Here is a 22,428-nt window from a genome sequence, read left to right as displayed (position 1 = left end):
CCGTTCTTGGAGAAGGGAATTGAGGAACTTCCTCAAGTCCACGTTGGCACTCCGTATGTTTCTGCCAGTATCAGCGAGGATCAATAGGTCTCATGAATGTCTTTTGAGCCTGGTATCCTCTAAAGCTGTCTCCACGCCAGTATTCTCCATTGTAGCAGAACATCTCTCATCCATGTGTTCGCATCTCTCCTCAATCCGTGCAGCCAGCTTTTCGCCCAGCTTCTCTTCGTGTCTCCCCTAAAGTCGACTTCACCAGGACTGGGCAAGTCTGAAAGTACCTCGGAGCCTCACCAGTAAGCTGATGACAGGCAGATCTTCCACTGTCTGCTCTGAAAGGTTCTGGAAACTGACCTGTGAACTCAGGTCTTTGGGCAGCAGCAGTATCTCGAACTTACACAGCTTCCCGGACCAAACACCTAAGCCAAGCTCCACAGAGGGCGCCACCCCTCCATCACACTGATCCACCCACAGAACTCTGCCCGGTTACCTAGGATCCAACAGCCACAACAAGCCTCGCGGTACACACCAACATTCCACCTGGAATCCAACCGGTAACTGCCATCCCCAATGGCTGCTGCATCTTGTCAGTGTTGGGGGAGGGGCTGCATCCGACGAGAGGTGCCTAAGGTAAATGTGATTCTACCCACTAGCGTCCCATGGGCCTTTCTTCTTCCCTCTTTCCTTTTGTTCAGATCTGTATGCACAGTACCAATGGAGGGAAGTGGGTCCCTTTTTAGTTGATGGTTTCACACGTCTTTAAACTTTCTAACAGTTCACAGTACACAGAGACCCTCTAAAGGAGACTTATGTTCCTATGATATCCGTACACCCGGAATACATATGCGTCGCCTGATTTCTGCTGAAACACCCGCACTCTCAGGACATGGATCCATTTGTTTCATGGGGGCTGAAATTCCAAGAAATGAAACCAACCCCAATGTGCACTTTACTGTCTGTCTCTTTTGCCATTAGTACACTTTGGCAGATCTACGTGCCTTCGTTATAGGCTTCTTACATTTCTTCTCTACGTAGCGTAGAATATGGCATTCCTTCATCCTGTCGGAAGACATACAAGTCTACATCACGGACTAGGAATCCATTTGATTCCAAATCGGCATTTGGGTTAGGTCACGATATGCTCTTATGAATCAATATTTACGAATATGAATGCACGCCTCTGATTTCCGAAGACAAGTGTGCTGAGTACATGCAAGCCGCGATACTGGGTCGATGCGTGCTGAATGATCCTTGACATCACCTTGAGTATTTTCTTTTGAATAATCATGATTCCCTTGGTAGATGTCAGCCAACCGTACCCTTTTGGTGCTTGTTTGTTGGTTTGATTCTTGGTTGGTCTGCTTCTTGCTTGTTTTGCAAACACGTCAGGCCATGCAGCTCTCCTTTCGCTTCAAACAGAGAGTCCAATAAGCTGATTCACTTAAGAGAGTGCTTCCAATCACCTATGATTTCCTGCTTCCCTCTCCCATCTTTAGCGTTTTGATGTCCTCCTTGCCTTCTTCTTGTTTCTTCTTTGCCACTCATGCTCTTCTTGCATTTCCAATAATGGTTTTCTTCTTTCCATTTCATCTTGCTGCTTTTCTATTCAGGGGAGTATTCTCAACCTTCCTTTTAGAAGAAGTTTTGAACTGCGGAATTCTTTTAAGATTTGCCGGTCTGTGGAATTCTCTAGCTCTGCCGTTATTAGAAATGGTGGTCCTGGGGCATAGGCTACCCTAGGTGGCAGCATTTGGCCATTCAGGATATGGTCTGTGTCCTGGCACTCCTCCCTGTCCTGCAATATTGCTGCCGAGATATCAGCTGAAACCCCTCTGGAGGTTCCCTTGTGACTATGTTGTTTCCTCCAGGTGCATTTTAAATCACTGGGATATTCGTGAACTTTGTTGATTTGAATCATACAGCTGCTGGTAGGTCTATTGGGATTCCACCTCCTTTGGATGCTGTGTAATCCCTGAATTCGCATAGATGATTCTTTCTTGGCTTTCAGCACGTTTCAGTCTGATTTTTCTACAGATACATTTTCAGACAGTTGTTGTTTCTTTATCTCTTGCTTTTCCATCTGGGACTCTTATGAACTCTAGTCTTTCATGCCCTGTCTTAACCCAGGATTCAACAGCAATGTTTCATTGGTTTGCACTTGCTTTCCTATGTCTGCTTCTGACCGAGGGATTTCTGTTCCCCTGTCTTCACAGTCATTCACGCGTCCCTCTGCATTATCTAGTCTGCTAAGCGCTGAATTTTGGCCCTGATATGATCACATCCATTGAGTTTTCTGATATTTTTTGGCTCGTCTTTAGACTTTCTCTTCCCCTTTTCTGATATTCTGCCTTTTGTGATTCTGAGACAATGTTGTTCTTCAGGGTTTTCCAGACCTCCAATTTCAACACTTGGTCTGGATAGCGTTTTGCAGTCTAGTTGTTTGAAAGCTTATCTTCTGGGCCTTCAATATCTTTGGAACTGAAAATGGTACTTCCTGTTTCTTTTACTGTACTTCTTCATCTCTACTGGTCAGGTAATATCAGGTATCTAATGTAGACTTCTAGGGCTTTGTTAAGTGAAAATTTTAGACTCTTGTCTCTACGCAATTCCATGGGATTTCTGTGAGGACAACTTCTCCTAGACATTGATGCCATATTCTGTTCCTGTGTGTGTTGTCTGGTATATCTCCAATTGCTGGTGTTGCATTTGTTGTGATGAACATCCCATACTATTTCGATTAGCATAACTTCATTTTGATTACGCATATCTCACAATTCTGAAAGTGTGCAGGACACTTCCTCTTGTGGAAATGAGGCTTCTAAAGGTTCTCAGCTCTGCATTCTGCTCTATGTCATTTTGGAGTGTTTAAAAAAAAGCAAACTGAGAGTGCGCTTGTGCTTTGTAGTGCCACGGGAATGTCCCAATGAAAGCAGTTCTTCCCAGAGCTTCTCTGTCTACTGAAACACCAGTGGAAGCTCATCCATGGATGTCACACATCAGGGCCTGCTGGAATGATCCTGCAGACCTACCTTGGTGTCCTCGGTGCCGTACCGTGCCGGTGCCATCCAAAATGTAGCATCCGCTTTTGGGAGATAGTGCTGAAGGAAATGCTTCCCCTTCTCACGCTGTGGACTTGGACCACTCTTCCTTGTCCTCTCATCCTTGTGGCACGGGTGCACGAAGGCAACCACAGAGCTGTTGTGCATCCTGTGCCTCAAACCAAACCATAATCCCAGCCCAGGTTATGAATGTAGCAGATCCTAAGGCTTTTCATTCTGATTTCAAACCCAAGGCCCCCTGGATCCCTCAGACCAGATGCACGATAGCTCTGATTCAGCCCCACACGTGCTCTATTGGCAAAATGCCCAATTGGTCCCTGGTCCTGCAGATGCACTGGGTGTGGCCATGGGACATATCGGTAATCTCAACCGCGCGACCAGTGTGGTTGCTTTATCATTGGTACACAGTTCGGTTTGCTCTCTTGATTCGACCCACCACATCCCACAACGCACTCCAGATCCCTGAGACTCAGCGTGTGCCATCATCCGTAGCCCTATCCCTCACTCACCGTTGCCTCTGCTACCTCAAATTTGGCAGCTCGGATCTTGGTCTCAGAATCAACTGTGGGGATATTTTGCGCTGGATTCTTTGAGTTCTGTCAGCCAAGCATCTGCTGTGCACTCTTGTAAATCTCAGCACATCACCTTCAATCCCATGTCTCCTGTCCGCTTGAGAGTGTGCGTCCAAGGTAAACAGAGTTTCACCCTTGTTGCTCCATCACCAGGGGTCAGACCCTGCACTGGTTTCCATTCCCTGCTTTGCCTTCTCCTGCTTCCAGGTGTCCCGAGGCCTCATCCTGTCTTTGGAAGTAACAGGCCTCTCTTCGGCAAGTGTCCTGTGCCAAGGGCTGGGTGAGTGGATGTTTCCATTGCTCTGTACATGGGAGCGAGTGAGTGCAGGTTGCACTTCTTCTCTGCCAACTGGGCATCGATGAATCAACACTATCCAGATACATTTCACAGAAATGTGATATTTGCTTAGCTCTTTGTTTCTATACAGCCTTGGTGGGAGGGATTGTCCGAAGACACCTGTTTTGACAGTGTGTTGATATCTCATTTGCAGTCTTTAAGAAGTTTAACAGAATTCATTTACATGTTTTGGGAGTATACGAAAATGAAGTTATTTTTTGAAACACACTGTATCGACCTAGAAGCCAGACTTGTCAATTTTGGTAACATTTTGTCAGCTCTACGGAAAACCTAGACAGAAAGAATGCAAACTTCCAGTCCAAACTCTTAAAGGGGTCATGTCAGCTCTTTACGGTTGAAGCCTCCGAAACCAACAGGAACCATGAAATAACTATTGGAAACATGAAATAACCCCCAACCTTGGATACACTTGTGCATGTGGTGCCCTTTGCTCCCAGTGACACCTACTGGCCAATGTTGGCATTTCAAGGGGTAACATCCCTCTCTAGGAAAATACAAGAGGAAACAAACCAAATATATACATTGAGGTTTGAATCCAAAAGCACCTAGAGGCATTATAGCTAGGACAACCCTGCTGCAGTTATGCTAGTCTATTGAGAACCAGGTGTTCTTCTATCAGTGATGAGAACGATTAATCATCCGATCATGTTGGGTAAAGCCATTTAACGCAACCAAGTCTGCACCCCCATGATATAGTGCCCCCGGGGGCTTGACTCAATTGAAAGACGATCCACAGAAGCTGTGTCTTTAATGTCATTGGCGACTTTGACAGTACAGTTCACTTTCTGACATGTACTATTTACCTATACTGTCTTGAAAAACTGAGGCCTAATACAGATTCAAGTTCAGTCAAAGATTCCCCTCACTTACCACACTCCCTTCACCCCAGGGAAGACATAAACACAACATTTGCTGAATCTAGCGGAAGGCCATCGTTTCTAGGTGTGAGCTAAGTATTCAATTCCTATCGATTTCAGCCGAGACTGTTTGACCTTTAAGGAGTTCACTGTTGTTCACAGAGTGTGAAGCTGGAGGAAGTCTGATTCTAGGAGGGGCTTGCTCTTCTCGTAATGGCTTCATTGCAGCTCAGGTACTGATCCTTCAAAATGGATGCCTGAGTGGAGGGGAGGGAAGGGCATGTGCTTGCTAGCTAGGCCCAAACCTGGGAAAAGGCTTACCTGGGCTTGGTGAATTCTGGTCTGAATGGCTTGGGAATGCCCCTTGGGACGTGTGGATTCTCACGACCTCTTCCAAGAACAGGAGCGTTTTGATCATCTCTGCCATCTCTTCTCTTGCAGATGTCAGGGACCTTGGACCCGTTCTTGGAGAAGGGAATTGAGGAACTTCCTCAAGTCCACGTTGGCACTCCGTATGTTTCTGCCAGTATCAGCGAGGATCAATAGGTCTCATGAATGTCTTTTGAGCCTGGTATCCTCTACAGCTGTCTCCACGCCAGTATTCTCCATTGTAGCAGAACATCTCTCATCCATGTGTTCGCATCTCTCCTCAATCCGTGCAGCCAGCTTTTCGCCCAGCTTCTCTTCGTGTCTCCCCTAAAGTCGACTTCACCAGGACTGGGCAAGTCTGAGAGTACCTCGGAGCCTCACCAGTAAGCTGATGACAGGCAGATCTTCCACTGTCTGCTCTGAAAGGTTCTGGAAACTGACCTGTGAACTCAGGTCTTTGGGCAGCAGCAGTATCTCGAACTTACACAGCTTCCCGGACCAAACACCTAAGCCAAGCTCCACAGAGGGCGCCACCCCTCCATCACACTGATCCACCCACAGAACTCTGCCCGGTTACCTAGGATCCAACAGCCACAACAAGCCTCGCGGTACACACCAACATTCCACCTGGAATCCAACCGGTAACTGCCATCCCCAATGGCTGCTGCATCTTGTCAGTGTTGGGGGAGGGGCTGCATCCGACGAGAGGTGCCTAAGGTAAATGTGATTCTACCCACTAGCGTCCCATGGGCCTTTCTTCTTCCCTCTTTCCTTTTGTTCAGATCTGTATGCACAGTACCAATGGAGGGAAGTGGGTCCCTTTTTAGTTGATGGTTTCACACGTCTTTAAACTTTCTAACAGTTCACAGTACACAGAGACCCTCTAAAGGAGACTTATGTTCCTATGATATCCGTACACCCGGAATACATATGCGTCGCCTGATTTCTGCTGAAACACCCGCACTCTCAGGACATGGATCCATTTGTTTCATGGGGGCTGAAATTCCAAGAAATGAAACCAACCCCAATGTGCACTTTACTGTCTGTCTCTTTTGCCATTAGTACACTTTGGCAGATCTACGTGCCTTCGTTATAGGCTTCTTACATTTCTTCTCTACGTAGCGTAGAATATGGCATTCCTTCATTCTGTCGGAAGACATACAAGTCTACATCACGGACTAGGAATCCATTTGATTCCAAATCGGCATTTGGGTTAGGTCACGATATGCTCTTATGAATCAATATTTACGAATATGAATGCACGCCTCTGATTTCCGAAGACAAGTGTGCTGAGTACATGCAAGCCGCGATACTGGGTCGATGCGTGCTGAATGATCCTTGACATCACCTTGAGTATTTTCTTTTGAATAATCATGATTCCCTTGGTAGATGTCAGCCAACCGTACCCTTTTGGTGCTTGTTTGTTGGTTTGATTCTTGGTTGGTCTGCTTCTTGCTTGTTTTGCAAACACGTCAGGCCATGCAGCTCTCCTTTCGCTTCAAACAGAGAGTCCAATAAGCTGATTCACTTAAGAGAGTGCTTCCAATCACCTATGATTTCCTGCTTCCCTCTCCCATCTTTAGCGTTTTGATGTCCTCCTTGCCTTCTTCTTGTTTCTTCTTTGCCACTCATGCTCTTCTTGCATTTCCAATAATGGTTTTCTTCTTTCCATTTCATCTTGCTGCTTTTCTATTCAGGGGAGTATTCTCAACCTTCCTTTTAGAAGAAGTTTTGAACTGCGGAATTCTTTTAAGATTTGCCGGTCTGTGGAATTCTCTAGCTCTGCCGTTATTAGAAATGGTGGTCCTGGGGCATAGGCTACCCTAGGTGGCAGCATTTGGCCATTCAGGATATGGTCTGTGTCCTGGCACTCCTCCCTGTCCTGCAATATTGCTGCCGAGATATCAGCTGAAACCCCTCTGGAGGTTCCCTTGTGACTATGTTGTTTCCTCCAGGTGCATTTTAAATCACTGGGATATTCGTGAACTTTGTTGATTTGAATCATACAGCTGCTGGTAGGTCTATTGGGATTCCACCTCCTTTGGATGCTGTGTAATCCCTGAATTCGCATAGATGATTCTTTCTTGGCTTTCAGCACGTTTCAGTCTGATTTTTCTACAGATACATTTTCAGACAGTTGTTGTTTCTTTATCTCTTGCTTTTCCATCTGGGACTCTTATGAACTCTAGTCTTTCATGCCCTGTCTTAACCCAGGATTCAACAGCAATGTTTCATTGGTTTGCACTTGCTTTCCTATGTCTGCTTCTGACCGAGGGATTTCTGTTCCCCTGTCTTCACAGTCATTCACGCGTCCCTCTGCATTATCTAGTCTGCTAAGGGCTGAATTTTGGCCCTGATATGATCACATCCATTGAGTTTTCTGATATTTTTTGGCTCGTCTTTAGACTTTCTCTTCCCCTTTTCTGATATTCTGCCTTTTGTGATTCTGAGACAATGTTGTTCTTCAGGGTTTTCCAGACCTCCAATTTCTACACTTGGTCTGGATAGCGTTTTGCAGTCTAGTTGTTTGAAAGCTTATCTTCTGGGCCTTCAATATCTTTGGAACTGAAAATGGTACTTCCTGTTTCTTTTACTGTACTTCTTCATCTCTACTGGTCAGGTAATATCAGGTATCTAATGTAGACTTCTAGGGCTTTGTTAAGTGAAAATTTTAGACTCTTGTCTCTACGCAATTCCATGGGATTTCTGTGAGGACAACTTCTCCTAGACATTGATGCCATATTCTGTTCCTGTGTGTGTTGTCTGGTATATCTCCAATTGCTGGTGTTGCATTTGTTGTGATGAACATCCCATACTATTTCGATTAGCATAACTTCATTTTGATTACGCATATCTCACAATTCTGAAAGTGTGCAGGACACTTCCTCTTGTGGAAATGAGGCTTCTAAAGGTTCTCAGCTCTGCATTCTGCTCTATGTCATTTTGGAGTGTTTAAAAAAAAGCAAACTGAGAGTGCGCTTGTGCTTTGTAGTGCCACGGGAATGTCCCAATGAAAGCAGTTCTTCCCAGAGCTTCTCTGTCTACTGAAACACCAGTGGAAGCTCATCCATGGATGTCACACATCAGGGCCTGCTGGAATGATCCCGCAGACCTACCTTGGTGTCCTCGGTGCCGTACCGTGCCGGTGCCATCCAAAATGTAGCATCCGCTTTTGGGAGATAGTGCTGAAGAAAATGCTTCCCCTTCTCACGCTGTGGACTTGGACCACTCTTCCTTGTCCTCTCATCCTTGTGGCACGGGTGCACGAAGGCAACCACAGAGCTGTTGTGCATCCTGTGCCTCAAACCAAACCATAATCCCAGCCCGGGTTATGAATGTAGCAGATCCTAAGGCTTTTCATTCTGATTTGAAACCCAAGGCCCCCTGGATCCCTCAGACCAGACGCACGATAGCTCTGATTCAGCCCCACACGTGCTCTATTGGCAAAATGCCCAATTGGTCCCTGGTCCTGCAGATGCACTGGGTGTGGCCATGGGACATATCGGTAATCTCAACCGCGCGACCAGTGTGGTTGCTTTATCATTGGTACACAGTTCGGTTTGCTCTCTTGATTCGACCCACCACATCCCACAACGCACTCCAGATCCCTGAGACTCAGCGTGTGCCATCATCCGTAGCCCTATCCCTCACTCACCGTTGCCTCTGCTACCTCAAATTTGGCAGCTCGGATCTTGGTCTCAGAATCAACTGTGGGGATATTTTGCGCTGGATTCTTTGAGTTCTGTCAGCCAAGCATCTGCTGTGCACTCTTGTAAATCTCAGCACATCACCTTCAATCCCATGTCTCCTGTCCGCTTGAGAGTGTGCGTCCAAGGTAAACAGAGTTTCACCCTTGTTGCTCCATCACCAGGGGTCAGACCCTGCACTGGTTTCCATTCCCTGCTTTGCCTTCTCTTGCTTCCAGGTGTCCTGAGGCCTCATCCTGTCTTTGGAAGTAACAGGCCTCTCTTCGGCAAGTGTCCTGTGCCAAGGGCTGGGTGAGTGGATGTTTCCATTGCTCTGTACATGGGAGCGAGTGAGTGCAGGTTGCACTTCTTCTCTGCCAACTGGGCATCGATGAATCAACACTATCCAGATACATTTCACAGAAATGTGATATTTGCTTAGCTCTTTGTTTCTATACAGCCTTGGTGGGAGGGATTGTCCGAAGACACCTGTTTTGACAGTGTGTTGATATCTCATTTGTAGTCTTTAAGAAGTTTAACAGAATTCATTTACATGTTTTGGGAGTATACGAAAATGAAGTTATTTTTTGAAACACACTGTATCGACCTAGAAGCCAGACTTGTCAATTTTGGTAACATTTTGTCAGCTCTACGGAAAACCTAGACAGAAAGAATGCAAACTTCCAGTCCAAACTGTTAAAGGGGTCATGTCAGCTCTTTACGGTTGAAGCCTCCGAAACCAACAGGAACCATGAAATAACTATTGGAAACATGAAATAACCCCCAACCTTGGATACACTTGTGCATGTGGTGCCCTTTGCTCCCAGTGACACCTACTGGCCAATGTTGGCATTTCAAGGGGTAACATCCCTCTCTAGGAAAATACAAGAGGAAACAAACCAAATATATACATTGAGGTTTGAATCCAAAAGCACCTAGAGGCATTATAGCTAGGACAACCCTGCTGCAGTTATGCTAGTCTATTGAGAACCAGGTGTTCTTCTATCAGTGATGAGAACGATTAATCATCCGATCATGTTGGGTAAAGCCATTTAACGCAACCAAGTCTGCACCCCCATGATATAGTGCCCCCGGGGGCTTGACTCAATTGAAAGACGATCCACAGAAGCTGTGTCTTTAATGTCATTGGCGACTTTGACAGTACAGTTCACTTTCTGACATGTACTATTTACCTATACTGTCTTGAAAAACTGAGGCCTAATACAGATTCAAGTTCAGTCAAAGATTCCCCTCACTTACCACACTCCCTTCACCCCAGGGAAGACATAAACACAACATTTGCTGAATCTAGCGGAAGGCCATCGTTTCTAGGTGTGAGCTAAGTATTCAATTCCTATCGATTTCAGCCGAGACTGTTTGACCTTTAAGGAGTTCACTGTTGTTCACAGAGTGTGAAGCTGGAGGAAGTCTGATTCTAGGAGGGGCTTGCTCTTCTCGTAATGGCTTCATTGCAGCTCAGGTACTGATCCTTCAAAATGGATGCCTGAGTGGAGGGGAGGGAAGGGCATGTGCTTGCTAGCTAGGCCCAAACCTGGGAAAAGGCTTACCTGGGCTTGGTGAATTCTGGTCTGAATGGCTTGGGAATGCCCCTTGGGACGTGTGGATTCTCACGACCTCTTCCAAGAACAGGAGCGTTTTGATCATCTCTGCCATCTCTTCTCTTGCAGATGTCAGGGACCTTGGACCCGTTCTTGGAGAAGGGAATTGAGGAACTTCCTCAAGTCCACGTTGGCACTCCGTATGTTTCTGCCAGTATCAGCGAGGATCAATAGGTCTCATGAATGTCTTTTGAGCCTGGTATCCTCTAAAGCTGTCTCCACGCCAGTATTCTCCATTGTAGCAGAACATCTCTCATCCATGTGTTCGCATCTCTCCTCAATCCGTGCAGCCAGCTTTTCGCCCAGCTTCTCTTCGTGTCTCCCCTAAAGTCGACTTCACCAGGACTGGGCAAGTCTGAAAGTACCTCGGAGCCTCACCAGTAAGCTGATGACAGGCAGATCTTCCACTGTCTGCTCTGAAAGGTTCTGGAAACTGACCTGTGAACTCAGGTCTTTGGGCAGCAGCAGTATCTCGAACTTACACAGCTTCCCGGACCAAACACCTAAGCCAAGCTCCACAGAGGGCGCCACCCCTCCATCACACTGATCCACCCACAGAACTCTGCCCGGTTACCTAGGATCCAACAGCCACAACAAGCCTCGCGGTACACACCAACATTCCACCTGGAATCCAACCGGTAACTGCCATCCCCAATGGCTGCTGCATCTTGTCAGTGTTGGGGGAGGGGCTGCATCCGACGAGAGGTGCCTAAGGTAAATGTGATTCTACCCACTAGCGTCCCATGGGCCTTTCTTCTTCCCTCTTTCCTTTTGTTCAGATCTGTATGCACAGTACCAATGGAGGGAAGTGGGTCCCTTTTTAGTTGATGGTTTCACACGTCTTTAAACTTTCTAACAGTTCACAGTACACAGAGACCCTCTAAAGGAGACTTATGTTCCTATGATATCCGTACACCCGGAATACATATGCGTCGCCTGATTTCTGCTGAAACACCCGCACTCTCAGGACATGGATCCATTTGTTTCATGGGGGCTGAAATTCCAAGAAATGAAACCAACCCCAATGTGCACTTTACTGTCTGTCTCTTTTGCCATTAGTACACTTAGGCAGATCTACGTGCCTTCGTTATAGGCTTCTTACATTTCTTCTCTACGTAGCGTAGAATATGGCATTCCTTCATTCTGTCGGAAGACATACAAGTCTACATCACGGACTAGGAATCCATTTGATTCCAAATCGGCATTTGGGTTAGGTCACGATATGCTCTTATGAATCAATATTTACGAATATGAATGCACGCCTCTGATTTCCGAAGACAAGTGTGCTGAGTACATGCAAGCCGCGATACTGGGTCGATGCGTGCTGAATGATCCTTGACATCACCTTGAGTATTTTCTTTTGAATAATCATGATTCCCTTGGTAGATGTCAGCCAACCGTACCCTTTTGGTGCTTGTTTGTTGGTTTGATTCTTGGTTGGTCTGCTTCTTGCTTGTTTTGCAAACACGTCAGGCCATGCAGCTCTCCTTTCGCTTCAAACAGAGAGTCCAATAAGCTGATTCACTTAAGAGAGTGCTTCCAATCACCTATGATTTCCTGCTTCCCTCTCCCATCTTTAGCGTTTTGATGTCCTCCTTGCCTTCTTCTTGTTTCTTCTTTGCCACTCATGCTCTTCTTGCATTTCCAATAATGGTTTTCTTCTTTCCATTTCATCTTGCTGCTTTTCTATTCAGGGGAGTATTCTCAACCTTCCTTTTAGAAGAAGTTTTGAACTGCGGAATTCTTTTAAGATTTGCCGGTCTGTGGAATTCTCTAGCTCTGCCGTTATTAGAAATGGTGGTCCTGGGGCATAGGCTACCCTAGGTGGCAGCATTTGGCCATTCAGGATATGGTCTGTGTCCTGGCACTCCTCCCTGTCCTGCAATATTGCTGCCGAGATATCAGCTGAAACCCCTCTGGAGGTTCCCTTGTGACTATGTTGTTTCCTCCAGGTGCATTTTAAATCACTGGGATATTCGTGAACTTTGTTGATTTGAATCATACAGCTGCTGGTAGGTCTATTGGGATTCCACCTCCTTTGGATGCTGTGTAATCCCTGAATTCGCATAGATGATTCTTTCTTGGCTTTCAGCACGTTTCAGTCTGATTTTTCTACAGATACATTTTCAGACAGTTGTTGTTTCTTTATTTCTTGCTTTCCCATCTGGGACTCTTATGAACTCTAGTCTTTCATGCCCTGTCTTAACCCAGGATTCAACAGCAATGTTTCATTGGTTTGCACTTGCTTTCCTATGTCTGCTTCTGACCGAGGGATTTCTGTTCCCCTGTCTTCACAGTCATTCACGCGTCCCTCTGCATTATCTAGTCTGCTAAGGGCTGAATTTTGGCCCTGATATGATCACATCCATTGAGTTTTCTGATATTTTTTGGCTCGTCTTTAGACTTTCTCTTCCCCTTTTCTGATATTCTGCCTTTTGTGATTCTGAGACAATGTTGTTCTTCAGGGTTTTCCAGACCTCCAATTTCTACACTTGGTCTGGATAGCGTTTTGCAGTCTAGTTGTTTGAAAGCTTATCTTCTGGGCCTTCAATATCTTTGGAACTGAAAATGGTACTTCCTGTTTCTTTTACTGTACTTCTTCATCTCTACTGGTCAGGTAATATCAGGTATCTAATGTAGACTTCTAGGGCTTTGTTAAGTGAAAATTTTAGACTCTTGTCTCTACGCAATTCCATGGGATTTCTGTGAGGACAACTTCTCCTAGACATTGATGCCATATTCTGTTCCTGTGTGTGTTGTCTGGTATATCTCCAATTGCTGGTGTTGCATTTGTTGTGATGAACATCCCATACTATTTCGATTAGCATAACTTCATTTTGATTACGCATATCTCACAATTCTGAAAGTGCGCAGGACACTTCCTCTTGTGGAAATGAGGCTTCTAAAGGTTCTCAGCTCTGCATTCTGCTCTATGTCATTTTGGAGTGTTTAAAAAAAAGCAAACTGAGAGTGCGCTTGTGCTTTGTAGTGCCACGGGAATGTCCCAAGGAAAGCAGTTCTTCCCAGAGCTTCTCTGTCTACTGAAACACCAGTGGAAGCTCATCCATGGATGTCACACATCAGGGCCTGCTGGAATGATCCCGCAGACCTACCTTGGTGTCCTCGGTGCCGTACCGTGCCGGTGCCATCCAAAATGTAGCATCTGCTTTTGGGAGATAGTGCTGAAGGAAATGCTTCCCCTTCTCACGCTGTGGACTTGGACCACTCTTCCTTGTCCTCTCATCCTTGTGGCACGGGTGCACGAAGGCAACCACAGAGCTGTTGTGCATCCTGTGCCTCAAACCAAACCATAATCCCAGCCCAGGTTATGAATGTAGCAGATCCTAAGGCTTTTCATTCTGATTTCAAACCCAAGGCCCCCTGGATCCCTCAGACCAGATGCACGATAGCTCTGATTCAGCCCCACACGTGCTCTATTGGCAAGATGCCCAATTGGTCCCTGGTCCTGCAGATGCACTGGGTGTGGCCATGGGACATATCGGTAATCTCAACCGCGCGACCAGTGTGGTTGCTTTATCATTGGTACACAGTTCGGTTTGCTCTCTTGATTCGACCCACCACATCCTACAACGCACTCCAGATCCCTGAGACTCAGCGTGTGCCATCATCCGTAGCCCTATCCCTCACTGACCGTTGCCTCTGCTACCTCAAATTTGGCAGCTCGGATCTTGGTCTCAGAATCAACTGTGGGGATATTTTGCGCTGGATTCTTTGAGTTCTGTCAGCCAAGCATCTGCTGTGCACTCTTGTAAATCTCAGCACATCACCTTCATTCCCATGTCTCCTGTCCGCTTGAGAGTGTGCGTCCAAGGTAAACAGAGTTTCACCCTTGTTGCTCCATCACCAGGGGTCAGACCCTGCACTGGTTTCCATTCCCTGCTTTGCCTTCTCCTGCTTCCAGGTGTCCCGAGGCCTCATCCTGTCTTTGGAAGTAACAGGCCTCTCTTCGGCAAGTGTCCTGTGCCAAGGGCTGGGTGAGTGGATGTTTCCATTGCTCTGTACATGGGAGCGAGTGAGTGCAGGTTGCACTTCTTCTCTGCCAACTGGGCATCGATGAATCAACACTATCCAGATACATTTCACAGAAATGTGATATTTGCTTAGCTCTTTGTTTCTATACAGCCTTGGTGGGAGGGATTGTCCGAAGACACCTGTTTTGACAGTGTGTTGATATCTCATTTGCAGTCTTTAAGAAGTTTAACAGAATTCATTTACATGTTTTGGGAGTATACGAAAATGAAGTTATTTTTTGAAACACACTGTATCGACCTAGAAGCCAGACTTGTCAATTTTGGTAACATTTTGTCAGCTCTACGGAAAACCTAGACAGAAAGAATGCAAACTTCCAGTCCAAACTGTTAAAGGGGTCATGTCAGCTCTTTACGGTTGAAGCCTCCGAAACCAACAGGAACCATGAAATAACTATTGGAAACATGAAATAACCCCCAACCTTGGATACACTTGTGCATGTGGTGCCCTTTACTCCCAGTGACACCTACTGGCCAATGTTGGCATTTCAAGGGGTAACATCCCTCTCTAGGAAAATACAAGAGGAAACAAACCAAATATATACATTGAGGTTTGAATCCAAAAGCACCTAGAGGCATTATAGCTAGGACAACCCTGCTGCAGTTATGCTAGTCTATTGAGAACCAGGTGTTCTTCTATCAGTGATGAGAACGATTAATCATCCGATCATGTTGGGTAAAGCCATTTAACGCAACCAAGTCTGCACCCCCATGATATAGTGCCCCCGGGGGCTTGACTCAATTGAAAGACGATCCACAGAAGCTGTGTCTTTAATGTCATTGGCGACTTTGACAGTACAGTTCACTTTCTGACATGTACTATTTACCTATACTGTCTTGAAAAACTGAGGCCTAATACAGATTCAAGTTCAGTCAAAGATTCCCCTCACTTACCACACTCCCTTCACCCCAGGGAAGACATAAACACAACATTTGCTGAATCTAGCGGAAGGCCATCGTTTCTAGGTGTGAGCTAAGTATTCAATTCCTATTGATTTCAGCCGAGACTATTTGACCTTTAAGGAGTTCACTGTTGTTCACAGAGTGTGAAGCTGGAGGAAGTCTGATTCTAGGAGGGGCTTGCTCTTCTCGTAATGGCTTCATTGCAGCTCAGGTACTGATCCTTCAAAATGGATGCCTGAGTGGAGGGGAGGGAAGGGCATGTGCTTGCTAGCTAGGCCCAAACCTGGGAAAAGGCTTCCCTGGGCTTGGTGAATTCTGGTCTGAATGGCTTGGGAATGCCCCTTGGGACGTGTGGATTCTCACGACCTCTTCCAAGAACAGGAGCGTTTTGATCATCTCTGCCATCTCTTCTCTTGCAGATGTCAGGGACCTTGGACCCGTTCTTGGAGAAGGGAATTGAGGAACTTCCTCAAGTCCACATTGGCACTCCGTATGTTTCTGCCAGTATCAGCGAGGATCAATAGGTCTCATGAATGTCTTTTGAGCCTGGTATCCTCTAAAGCTGTCTCCACGCCAGTATTCTCCATTGTAGCAGAACATCTCTCATCCATGTGTTCGCATCTCTCCTCAATCTGTGCAGCCAGCTTTTCGCCCAGCTTCTCTTCGTGTCTCCCCTAAAGTCGACTTCACCAGGACTGGGCAAGTCTGAAAGTACCTCGGAGCCTCACCAGTAAGCTGATGACAGGCAGATCTTCCACTGTCTGCTCTGAAAGGTTCTGGAAACTGACCTGTGAACTCAGGTCTTTGGGCAGCAGCAGTATCTCGAACTTACACAGCTTCCCGGACCAAACACCTAAGCCAAGCTCCACAGAGGGCGCCACCCCTCCATCACACTGATCCACCCACAGAACTCTGCCCGGTTACCTAGGATCCAACAGCCACAACAAGCCTCGCGGTACACACCAACATTCCACCTGGAATCCAACCGGTAACTGCCATCCCCAATGGCTGCTGCATCTTGTCAGTGTTGGGGGAGGGGCTGCATCCGACGAGAGGTGCCTAAGGTAAATGTGATTCTACCCACTAGCGTCCCATGGGCCTTTCTTCTTCCCTCTTTCCTTTTGTTCAGATCTGTATGCACAGTACCAATGGAGGGAAGTGGGTCCCTTTTTAGTTGATGGTTTCACACGTCTTTAAACTTTCTAACAGTTCACAGTACACAGAGACCCTCTAAAGGAGACTTATGTTCCTATGATATCCGTACACCCGGAATACATATGCGTCGCCTGATTTCTGCTGAAACACCCGCACTCTCAGGACATGGATCCATTTGTTTCATGGGGGCTGAAATTCCAAGAAATGAAACCAACCCCAATGTGCACTTTACTGTCTGTCTCTTTTGCCATTAGTACACTTTGGCAGATCTACGTGCCTTCGTTATAGGCTTCTTACATTTCTTCTCTACGTAGCGTAGAATATGGCATTCCTTCATCCTGTCGGAAGACATACAAGTCTACATCACGGACTAGGAATCCATTTGATTCCAAATCGGCATTTGGGTTAGGTCACGATATGCTCTTATGAATCAATATTTACGAATATGAATGCACGCCTCTGATTTCCGAAGACAAGTGTGCTGAGTACATGCAAGCCGCGATACTGGGTCGATGCGTGCTGAATGATCCTTGACATCACCTTGAGTATTTTCTTTTGAATAATCATGATTCCCTTGGTAGATGTCAGCCAACCGTACCCTTTTGGTGCTTGTTTGTTGGTTTGATTCTTGGTTGGTCTGCTTCTTGCTTGTTTTGCAAACACGTCAGGCCATGCAGCTCTCCTTTCGCTTCAAACAGAGAGTCCAATAAGCTGATTCACTTAAGAGAGTGCTTCCAATCACCTATGATTTCCTGCTTCCCTCTCCCATCTTTAGCGTTTTGATGTCCTCCTTGCCTTCTTCTTGTTTCTTCTTTGCCACTCATGCTCTTCTTGCATTTCCAATAATGGTTTTCTTCTTTCCATTTCATCTTGCTGCTTTTCTATTCAGGGGAGTATTCTCAACCTTCCTTTTAGAAGAAGTTTTGAACTGCGGAATTCTTTTAAGATTTGCCGGTCTGTGGAATTCTCTAGCTCTGCCGTTATTAGAAATGGTGGTCCTGGGGCATAGGCTACCCTAGGTGGCAGCATTTGGCCATTCAGGATATGGTCTGTGTCCTGGCACTCCTCCCTGTCCTGCAATATTGCTGCCGAGATATCAGCTGAAACCCCTCTGGAGGTTCCCTTGTGACTATGTTGTTTCCTCCAGGTGCATTTTAAATCACTGGGATATTCGTGAACTTTGTTGATTTGAATCATACAGCTGCTGGTAGGTCTATTGGGATTCCACCTCCTTTGGATGCTGTGTAATCCCTGAATTCGCATAGATGATTCTTTCTTGGCTTTCAGCACGTTTCAGTCTGATTTTTCTACAGATACATTTTCAGACAGTTGTTGTTTCTTTATCTCTTGCTTTCCCATCTGGGACTCTTATGAACTCTAGTCTTTCATGCCCTGTCTTAACCCAGGATTCAACAGCAATGTTTCATTGGTTTGCACTTGCTTTCCTATGTCTGCTTCTGACCGAGGGATTTCTGTTCCCCTGTCTTCACAGTCATTCACGCGTCCCTCTGCATTATCTAGTCTGCTAAGGGCTGAATTTTGGCCCTGATATGATCACATCCATTGAGTTTTCTGATATTTTTTGGCTCGTCTTTAGACTTTCTCTTCCCCTTTTCTGATATTCTGCCTTTTGTGATTCTGAGACAATGTTGTTCTTCAGGGTTTTCCAGACCTCCAATTTCTACACTTGGTCTGGATAGCGTTTTGCAGTCTAGTTGTTTGAAAGCTTATCTTCTGGGCCTTCAATATCTTTGGAACTGAAAATGGTACTTCCTGTTTCTTTTACTGTACTTCTTCATCTCTACTGGTCAGGTAATATCAGGTATCTAATGTAGACTTCTAGGGCTTAGTTAAGTGAAAATTTTAGACTCTTGTCTCTACGCAATTCCATGGGATTTCTGTGAGGACAACTTCTCCTAGACATTGATGCCATATTCTGTTCCTGTGTGTGTTGTCTGGTATATCTCCAATTGCTGGTGTTGCATTTGTTGTGATGAACATCCCATACTATTTCGATTAGCATAACTTCATTTTGATTACGCATATCTCACAATTCTGAAAGTGCGCAGGACACTTCCTCTTGTGGAAATGAGGCTTCTAAAGGTTCTCAGCTCTGCATTCTGCTCTATGTCATTTTGGAGTGTTTAAAAAAAAGCAAACTGAGAGTGCGCTTGTGCTTTGTAGTGCCACGGGAATGTTCCAATGAAAGCAGTTCTTCCCAGAGCTTCTCTGTCTACTGAAACACCAGTGGAAGCTCATCCATGGATGTCACACATCAGGGCCTGCTGGAATGATCCCGCAGACCTACCTTGGTGTCCTCGGTGCCGTACCGTGCCGGTGCCATCCAAAATGTAGCATCCGCTTTTGGGAGATAGTGCTGAAGGAAATGCTTCCCCTTCTCACGCTGTGGACTTGGACCACTCTTCCTTGTCCTCTCATCCTTGTGGCACGGGTGCACGAAGGCAACCACAGAGCTGTTGTGCATCCTGTGCCTCAAACCAAACCATAATCCCAGCCCAGGTTATGAATGTAGCAGATCCTAAGGCTTTTCATTCTGATTTCAAACCCAAGGCCCCCTGGATCCCTCAGACCAGACGCACGATAGCTCTGATTCAGCCCCACACGTGCTCTATTGGCAAAATGCCCAATTGGTCCCTGGTCCTGCAGATGCACTGGGTGTGGCCATGGGACATATCGGTAATCTCAACCGCGCGACCAGTGTGGTTGCTTTATCATTGGTACACAGTTCGGTTTGCTCTCTTGATTCGACCCACCACATCCCACAACGCACTCCAGATCCCTGAGACTCAGCGTGTGCCATCATCCGTAGCCCTATCCCTCACTCACCGTTGCCTCTGCTACCTCAAATTTGGCAGCTCGGATCTTGGTCTCAGAATCAACTGTGGGGATATTTTGCGCTGGATTCTTTGAGTTCTGTCAGCCAAGCATCTGCTGTGCACTCTTGTAAATCTCAGCACATCACCTTCAATCCCATGTCTCCTGTCCGCTTGAGAGTGTGCGTCCAAGGTAAACAGAGTTTCACCCTTGTTGCTCCATCACCAGGGGTCAGACCCTGCACTGGTTTCCATTCCCTGCTTTGCCTTCTCCTGCTTCCAGGTGTCCCGAGGCCTCATCCTGTCTTTGGAAGTAACAGGCCTCTCTTCGGCAAGTGTCCTGTGCCAAGGGCTGGGTGAGTGGATGTTTCCATTGCTCTGTACATGGGAGCGAGTGAGTGCAGGTTGCACTTCTTCTCTGCCAACTGGGCATCGATGAATCAACACTATCCAGATACATTTCACAGAAATGTGATATTTGCTTAGCTCTTTGTTTCTATACAGCCTTGGTGGGAGGGATTGTCCGAAGACACCTGTTTTGACAGTGTGTTGATATCTCATTTGCAGTCTTTAAGAAGTTTAACAGAATTCATTTACATGTTTTGGGAGTATACGAAAATGAAGTTATTTTTTGAAACACACTGTATCGACCTAGAAGCCAGACTTGTCAATTTTGGTAACATTTTGTCAGCTCTACGGAAAACCTAGACGGAAAGAATGCAAACTTCCAGTCCAAACTGTTAAAGGGGTCATGTCAGCTCTTTACGGTTGAAGCCTCCGAAACCAACAGGAACCATGAAATAACTATTGGAAACATGAAATAACCCCCAACCTTGGATACACTTGTTCATGTGGTGCCCTTTACTCCCAGTGACACCTACTGGCCAATGTTGGCATTTCAAGGGGTAACATCCCTCTCTAGGAAAATACAAGAGGAAACAAACCAAATATATACATTGAGGTTTGAATCCAAAAGCACCTAGAGGCATTATAGCTAGGACAACCCTGCTGCAGTTATGCTAGTCTATTGAGAACCAGGTGTTCTTCTATCAGTGATGAGAACGATTAATCATCCGATCATGTTGGGTAAAGCCATTTAACGCAACCAAGTCTGCACCCCCATGATATAGTGCCCCCGGGGGCTTGACTCAATTGAAAGACGATCCACAGAAGCTGTGTCTTTAATGTCATTGGCGACTTTGACAGTACAGTTCACTTTCTGACATGTACTATTTACCTATACTGTCTTGAAAAACTGAGGCCTAATACAGATTCAAGTTCAGTCAAAGATTCCCCTCACTTACCACACTCCCTTCACCCCAGGGAAGACATAAACACAACATTTGCTGAATCTAGCGGAAGGCCATCGTTTCTAGGTGTGAGCTAAGTATTCAATTCCTATCGATTTCAGCCGAGACTGTTTGACCTTTAAGGAGTTCACTGTTGTTCACAGAGTGTGAAGCTGGAGGAAGTCTGATTCTAGGAGGGGCTTGCTCTTCTCGTAATGGCTTCATTGCAGCTCAGGTACTGATCCTTCAAAATGGATGCCTGAGTGGAGGGGAGGGAAGGGCAAGTGCTTGCTAGCTAGGCCCAAACCTGGGAAAAGGCTTACCTGGGCTTGGTGAATTCTGGTCTGAATGGCTTGGGAATGCCCCTTGGGACGTGTGGATTCTCACGACCTCTTCCAAGAACAGGAGCGTTTTGATCATCTCTGCCATCTCTTCTCTTGCAGATGTCAGGGACCTTGGACCCGTTCTTGGAGAAGGGAATTGAGGAACTTCCTCAAGTCCACGTTGGCACTCCGTATGTTTCTGCCAGTATCAGCGAGGATCAATAGGTCTCATGAATGTCTTTTGAGCCTGGTATCCTCTAAAGCTGTCTCCACGCCAGTATTCTCCATTGTAGCAGAACATCTCTCATCCATGTGTTCGCATCTCTCCTCAATCCGTGCAGCCAGCTTTTCGCCCAGCTTCTCTTCGTGTCTCCCCTAAAGTCGACTTCACCAGGACTGGGCAAGTCTGAAAGTACCTCGGAGCCTCACCAGTAAGCTGATGACAGGCAGATCTTCCACTGTCTGCTCTGAAAGGTTCTGGAAACTGACCTGTGAACTCAGGTCTTTGGGCAGCAGCAGTATCTCGAACTTACACAGCTTCCCGGACCAAACACCTAAGCCAAGCTCCACAGAGGGCGCCACCCCTCCATCACACTGATCCACCCACAGAACTCTGCCCGGTTACCTAGGATCCAACAGCCACAACAAGCCTCGCGGTACACACCAACATTCCACCTGGAATCCAACCGGTAACTGCCATCCCCAATGGCTGCTGCATCTTGTCAGTGTTGGGGGAGGGGCTGCATCCGACGAGAGGTGCCTAAGGTAAATGTGATTCTACCCACTAGCGTCCCATGGGCCTTTCTTCTTCCCTCTTTCCTTTTGTTCAGATCTGTATGCACAGTACCAATGGAGGGAAGTGGGTCCCTTTTTAGTTGATGGTTTCACACGTCTTTAAACTTTCTAACAGTTCACAGTACACAGAGACCCTCTAAAGGAGACTTATGTTCCTATGATATCCGTACACCCGGAATACATATGCGTCGCCTGATTTCTGCTGAAACACCCGCACTCTCAGGACATGGATCCATTTGTTTCATGGGGGCTGAAATTCCAAGAAATGAAACCAACCCCAATGTGCACTTTACTGTCTGTCTCTTTTGCCATTAGTACACTTTGGCAGATCTACGTGCCTTCGTTATAGGCTTCTTACATTTCTTCTCTACGTAGCGTAGAATATGGCATTCCTTCATCCTGTCGGAAGACATACAAGTCTACATCACGGACTAGGAATCCATTTGATTCCAAATCGGCATTTGGGTTAGGTCACGATATGCTCTTATGAATCAATATTTACGAATATGAATGCACGCCTCTGATTTCCGAAGACAAGTGTGCTGAGTACATGCAAGCCGCGA

The sequence above is a fragment of the Vicugna pacos genome, unplaced genomic scaffold, assembly GCF_048564905.1.
Source record: "Vicugna pacos unplaced genomic scaffold, VicPac4 scaffold_20, whole genome shotgun sequence".
NCBI lineage: Eukaryota > Metazoa > Chordata > Mammalia > Artiodactyla > Camelidae > Vicugna > Vicugna pacos.
The sequence above is the reverse complement of the archived record's forward strand: the minus strand, read 5'-3'. Positions refer to the sequence as shown.